We start from the raw sequence: 7564 nt of genomic DNA, 5'->3' as shown, positions 1-7564 counted from the left end.
ACATTACAATCCTACTGTTCACGTTTCATCATTTTCTTCATTGCCATGTTGGTGCATGAAGAAAAGTAGGACGTTACACTCCATTTCATTTATCTATAATTTATAGATAATTTTTTGTCAAGGTCATTGAGGTGTAAATAAAGGTAGGGCACGTGATTGTTGGCGAGACTGTAGGTTAGGTTTACGAATTTGGGGCATATGTCAAGTCTCTACATAAGCACTGACCTAGGATGATGTAAATTTGGTTCGTGATATTTCCTAGTTTTATTTTTAAAAAATACATGCAATACATTAGATTAATATACAAAGTTGGTTTCGCTGGGGTTTTTGTTGGTGTTGGTGGCACTGATGCCGTGATGGTCTTCCTTCGGTGCCGCTTGTGGTATTCTGGTATTTTGGTCACATTAGGTGAAAATGGTATGTTATCTAGCTGACTTTTGTTTTTGTTTATTGGGTTTTAATCCTCCGAATAACTAAACAAGATCACTTTATAAAAGTTTCCATTTAAAGGATTAACAATAACCGATAATCACATGTCTAACTTCAAATGAAATGAAATGGGGTTTAACGTCCTACTGTTCTGCTCCTATACTGGGCTAATGAAGACGGGCATACGCCATACAGTGTGCTATGAGGGAAATTTTGCCCGGGCAGCGGCACTATCGCCTACTCGAATTCCAACTGCCAAGGGATCTTTTACGTGCATTCCAATGTTTACACGGATTTTTCACACACGATACTTTGGTCGAAAGCTTAAATAAGCTGGACGTCTTTGGTTTAGTTCGTCCTCCCATGGTTTCTTTTCGATCAGAGGACGGATGAGTACTGTACTATTGAATATTCGTTTAGAAAATCGGTTTGACAAATGATAGTCTTATATTTTTGACTGCTCCATGGTTATCGTCGATCACAAGGAATGTGTCCGACATTTAGGACATGTCATGTGAAACATAAAACTCATATTTTTAAAATGATTTTAAAAGTGTGCATGTCACGATTACGGCAGAATGTTTTGTATATTTTACAGATCACGTGATATAAATATTATTAAATATACATATCCTGGTTGTAAATATAAAAAACCTAAATATACAATATGCGGTAACAACTGTATCCATAACCAGATAGTGTCAAAACTATAACTATACTCTGATTCAAAATAGTTGCACTGCTTGTTAAAATGAAATAAGGCTGATAGGCTGTTAATATTGCGGCAGGATATTCGGACACTGGTGTTGTAGATGAGAGGGAAGCATGAAGGCCCCGTGTATATATTAACGGTATACTAAGAGATTCCATAACATCTAGAATTCAAACAAAATGCCAAGTCTTTGTTCATATATTGAAGAATAAAGAAATTTGGGATGAAATCGCTTCTGAAGACTGTAATTTTCTGTGGTATACTTGGAACTTCCAGCTAAATAGAAAAAACACCAAATCTGACCAATTTGTTTCTATGTATTGTTTAGAAACTCTACACTTTGTCATGTAAGACATATCGTGTGCAATTTGGCTAAAACGAATTCTGGGATTTTGAACTAAACCACTCGGAGCAGATAAGTAGGGCGTCAAACCCCATTTCAGTTAAACTAAACTATAGTAGAAACAGCCCCCACCCCCACATCTCCCCTTATGTGGCCCCTTTTGCATAATCATATCGAGCAAGTTAGTTTACTGTATTCCAACTTATGAGCCTAGGTTTAGTGTCTGAATTTTGGTATCTAACTTGCTTGAGATGATAATGAACAGCACATCATGGATAAAAAAAAATCAAAATTAATGACTTTGGAGTTTGTAATTTTGGAAAACATGAAGCAGGTTATCATTCTGTAGCACACTAAATCCATACAATCAAACTATGTACTACCATCTCAAACCATCTGGATTTAATATTTGGGGTATAGATGGAAAATAATAAATACAGCATCAAAATTTCCTTGAAACTGCTTTTGAGCTATTGTTAACATTTTTTAGGATTTCTCAATTTACCCGTCGAAACCTTTTGCCTGGAAGCATAAAGATACACTGACAATTAAACATTGGACATATTAATTAAGTTTTACAGTAAAATATTTTGTAATAAATTTTATTCAACATTCATTCACACTCAAGAGAGTGTTTAATTTTAGATTGCACACTTAATAGTCAACTACTGAATGTGGAAATATCCAGCTGAATGATTAATTTGAAAATATGTGTTGCAATTGGTACTCCATAGAAAAATAATTTGCCCCACAAAAATTCTATATCAAACCTTCAAAATACTTATTATTCTAATAATCTAGGTGAAAAAAGCCTTTTTGGTAACATTTACCAACACTTGACAACGGAAGCCATGATGGCTTAGATATTGACAGTTCGGTTTTTATCAATTTTTAGAACGCTCTATATGCATAATGTTGATATTAAAAGAAGTACAAGTTTTTGTAAATGAAGGTCAGTGGTCTATAATATTACGATATACTACTTGATGTATCGACAAATGTGATATTATAAGTTAAAAAGTATTTAATGCATCTTTATTTACCTTTCTGTGTCGTTCTACCGCTCTACCGGAAGTGCTGCTAACATCAATAACTTCATGGAAAATTTATTTTTAAATGTTATCAAATCCGGTAAATGACTCATCATATGTATTCTGATATGAATTAATCATATTTCGTAGTTGTTTAAATTAGATATATAAATATTTTATTTAAAATTGACACTTTGCTCATTGATATAATCGTAAGGTTAAGGAAGATTGGAATTCGGAGAAGAAGTTACGTTACAGGAGGCAATGTGTATACGTTTATAAAACGGCGAAGTGTTTTATTACTAAACGGAATACGGCATAATTGTGTGTATTGTGATGTAAATGGAACCTTTACATATCTATCTAATGTTCCGGTAAAAGATATGAAGGGTCATTTTCAATATTGAAAAAAAATAGCAGACCCCAGCATTACATGGAAACAGGAAAGCAAACCGAATATCTAAGACTTGACTACTGTACTACATAGTATCTTTATCTGTAGGTGTAACCGCGAGTGAACAAGAAAGAGATGAAAATTGAGAGTGAATAGTGTATTGCGAGTAATTCGTGTTAAAGGGTCACTATTTTGTTCAGCCTTGTTGGTGTCACATAATAATAGTAGGCTTAATTTGTATCAGTTATTCAGAAAATGCAATCAATCGAGATCTATTTTTTTGTAGTTGATGTACCAGTTTACATATTGGAGAATTAATGAATCCTAAAAATGTGTCATAGTATTAGAGAAATAAATCAGTGTTTAGCTGTCAATGTCACAAAACAATAATAATAATAATACCCTGCCTCAATATTAATTTATTTACAACATCTGTGTAACTAGGTAAATAAAAAATTAAAATAGGTTAATAGAAATTTACTGCACTGCAACACAACGAAATTATATCTGCTCACGGTTGTTTTGGTTGAGATATAGGATTACTTTAGATGTTTAGTGCACTATGTTTGCGCATTCTGTAAAGTCTTTAAAATCAACTACATACCTTTAAACTGTATATAGACCGGGTGGGGGACAATGTAGTTCAATGAGTCGCTAAAATGGACGTCCAGGATTTGATCCTGGGATTGTTGGATCTGTTTACCCTGTCAATGGGACAGGCAAGGAACAGCGTCTTGTTGAAAATAAAAACATTGGCGTGCATGTAAAAGAACCCTTGACAGTTGGAATTCGAAACAAAACTATACAGTAGTGCCACTCTCCAGGCAAAACCTCCCCTGTAGCACACTGCATGGTGTGTGTCCGTCTTCATTAGCTTGGACGGAGCAGAAACGTATAGGACGTTAAACCCCATTTTAGTATACAGACCGTAAGTATATTCTTGGAGCCACGTTGGCTTATATAGTGAGTAAGGCGCTGGGTTACTAACCAACCATCGTTATAACAAGATGTTACTTAATCAGTGTATGCTCTTGTACTGGGGTGGGGATGTGGTTACTAAAAGAACCTCCTTGTTTTGCTTATGTGCATCTTGTACATACTCCTTGCAGTGTTTCGTTTGATTAGACCTAATCGCACATAACACTGATGTAATGGAAGGAAATTTCTGTTCCAAATTATTACTGGTCAATAACCAAAACCTAACTTCGTACTAATATCATTTGGCTTTAAACAGAGCTCCAAATTCGACCAAATATGTTTACATAACGTTACGTCATGACTCACGAAATGTATAACGCCCAATTAACCAGTGCATAGCAGAATATTGCAGAAAAATTAATTGCGTGACAAACGAGGCTATCAAACGGCTACAATGTAAACAATACTGTTTGGAGACGAACAGTACTTTCACCGTTTTTAATACCTTAAATCATTGTTCAAACTTTTAGGGAAGACCCATGATTAAACGAAGGGCTCTCTTGGGATAGATTTGATTGAACGGGAAGAATAGACACACCCCCTCAAAAGCTCAAGTATCAGAGGCCAATCCAGGAATGGCAAGAGAGAGATTTCTCGGGCCATTGTTTCGGGAATATGATCTTGTAGGGAGTACGCGACATCTATACTCCCTTCATTAACACCCCCAGCTGTGTCATATATACGTTATATTATTGTCAGACTATAAAACGATTTTATTAATCAGAAAAGTACATATTCGTACAAATATATGTAAATGAGAACATTTGAATTAATTCAGTTTAGATTAGTTATTCCAGCTGGCCCTTATATATAAATATTAAATTATCAAAAATAGATTGTTGGGGTTTTTTTTCTGTTTGAGCTTTTGTCATTAACATGAAACTGGTTGCAGGCCGATATAATTAGCATTTACTATGATCTCTTTTTTTAAAAATAAATTGAGAACTTGCCAAAAGTAACAAAGGCAGTTTTGTACAGAGTGTATGCTATACGATTGTTTAAAACGAGTAAACATTAATATCATGCAATTCAATGGCGTATACAGAGGCCTAGTATTCAGAAATGTGAGAAAGAAACTTATGCCAAAACAGATGAAATAAACTTTTTAATTCAAACCAAATAGGGCAGCTTGTACACGAAAGTTAAAAGCGATAATTTCAACTTTCAAAAAATGTATCACAGAAATGGAAATCGGGGGTCATCACCCCTCTCTGACCGCCACTTCACGCCACAGTCTCTACGTATGTAAATGTAATGAATGTTTATATGTACTGGTTTCAGCACTATTTCGTTGTCTCGTAGAATCAGGCTGGTTAATACATACAGGAAGTAAAGGCAGATCTAGTGGGGGATGGGGGTGTATTCTCCCCTTTTTGGATTTCTGACTGAAAAAGTCCCATTATAATTCATTATTTTAGAACCGGGTTGTCGTCTCACTGGAAACGGCATTTCAGGGCTTCTAGTTTTCGAAATTTTCTCAGGGGGAAGAAAACCGAAGAACCCCCCCCACCCTCCCTCGCTGTGCGCTTTGCGATTTCGGCACCCGTGCACCCCGACCCCTCTCCATGGTCTCTGGTCCCATAGGGTGGTGGGGGATAGATGACCGCATTGTAAGCACGTGTGCCCTGTATCATAAGGTCTGTCATTGAGTCAACTAGCGTGGTTTCAATTCCCAGGTTGTACATGACAAGGAGTAGGAGTAGGGTCGCCTGTCCGACCTCGTGGGTTTTCCCCGGGTCCTCCGGTTTCCTTCCAATGCTAAACACCCCTACGCTCAAGCGAATTATTGAAATAAAATTGAATCATTATGTTAGTCCAGAAATGACCTAGTTTGACATAGGTTGGTTACACTTTATGGAAATTAATTTTGCCATTTCTTCAAAGAAGTATATTCTAGATATAACTTAATTATTGAGTTACAAAGGATGGAAGATTACAGCTTTAACTGCTGAATGCAGTCATCAAGCATACACTTTAAAAATTATTATTATAATTTTTTTTTTTTTTTTACAGTGTGGTTCAATAGATATCGCCATTAAAAGCGACACAAAAACATAATATACTGTAATGAGATGAGAAGCTGTTTAGTTTAAAACTGTTACAGATACCCTTCTGCTCCGATTGATTGGTTGTATACATCTATCTATGCTGGATCTAGAACATCGATCGCTTCAACCAACACTGGCAGATAATAAATAGTTAGCGATACTATTTGAGATGAATGGACTTTCTCAAGCGAACATTAAGTCTATTAATATGAATAATGCAAACGCGGTTTACCACTGGGTTATGTACGAATAATTTCGATCATCTCGGTAATATAATTCAACATTTTGTATTATATTGCTGCACATTATATTTCTAGAATATGATATTGGTATCGTTAATGTTTTATACAAGTCGACAAACTATACAAAGCCTGCAGCTAAACAAAATCTACAGTGAATCATTATTCCGTGAATACTATCAGTAATTTCAATTAAAAACCATACTTTTTAATGATGCAGTGCGCAGATAATATGGGTGTACTATTAAAGATGCATCATGTGATATTTAGATAAAGAGATGTTCGTTCTTACTATAATAGTTCGAAAACAGATAATGAAAAATGAATATATTGAAAATATCAGTCAAATTAACGGGATTGCCAGTCAGGTTGCTTCATATATATATAAGTGTCTCCAAGAAAGAGAATCAGAGTTACCTGTTAACCAACACCCAAGTTCAATATAATATGTTTATTATACTAATACTTACGGTAGAAGTAGTTTGTTTATTTTTCAGGCTAGTTTAGATAATTTTCGTTTTAGCTCTATACTGATTCTCATTATACCGACCATCTTTTAATGCTTATAGACTTGTTATATCACATTGTACATCCATAAAGGATCACCCCAGATGTTATGTTATAATTGTATGATCAACTGTGTATGCTGTCCTTGGTGGATGTAATGATACAATAAAATCTTATCTTATCTTAATTATTTTATACTGAGCGAAGTTAGGAGTTTTTGAACTTTTGACAAGATGTAGAGCAGATTGTTTATTATCGTAGCAACGGTATTTGACAATCCAGACTCGGTCTCGATTATCCAATTTGTCGTTATTTTTTTTTAATCTGGCGTGTGTTCTAATCCATTTAAATATCGACCAGTCGATATTAATTATTGGCTTGTCACGTGAATAAATGTCAAAATAATAGTTTAAATAACATTTAAATCAAAATAAAGACCTGCAATAGACAGTATGTGCAGTAAATACTATCGGTGTAGACTGGAATAACCAGACGCCAGAGATTGCCATACGTATGAGATTTCTCATTAGAAATTACAGTAAAAACAGCAACGATTGAATGTAAATCAGTTTATATACATTCATGTTACATTATTAAATCCGTTGCGGCCCATTTGTGTTAATTTCTAGGTCCAGAATATTAGCGATTTAGTTCCTTTAAGAATAAAGAAATAGATCTGCAAGTAAAAGGGCATTGTTATACCTATTGAAATATTTCACGATATTGGCTATAAAACAGGTTTAGTGTATTTTTTGTTTGGTTTCGAAGTGATCTTGAAGAAATAAATCGAGTTGTGTTCGACAGCTCAAGATGTATTTCTGAAGAACCAACACCCTCTATGCCTCATTAAATTGACGTTGATATCGGAGTATCCGTCTGTACA

General features: G+C 34.9%; 1 long non-coding RNA gene across 1 annotated transcript; it reads left to right on the top strand.

The window, feature by feature from the left end:
- Nucleotides 1-208: 208 nt before the first annotated feature.
- LOC126815361 (uncharacterized) lies at nt 209-6868 on the top strand. The gene is made up of 2 exons (XR_007677876.1): nt 209-417; nt 5901-6868. It is a non-coding gene; the product is annotated as an uncharacterized LOC126815361 (long non-coding RNA).
- The last annotated feature ends 696 nt before the right edge of the window (nt 6869-7564 follow it).

This window comes from Patella vulgata, chromosome 3, assembly GCF_932274485.2.
Source record: "Patella vulgata chromosome 3, xgPatVulg1.2, whole genome shotgun sequence".
In the NCBI taxonomy this organism is placed as follows: Eukaryota; Metazoa; Mollusca; class Gastropoda; family Patellidae; genus Patella; species Patella vulgata.
The sequence above is the reverse complement of the archived record's forward strand: the minus strand, read 5'-3'. Positions and strand labels throughout refer to the sequence as shown.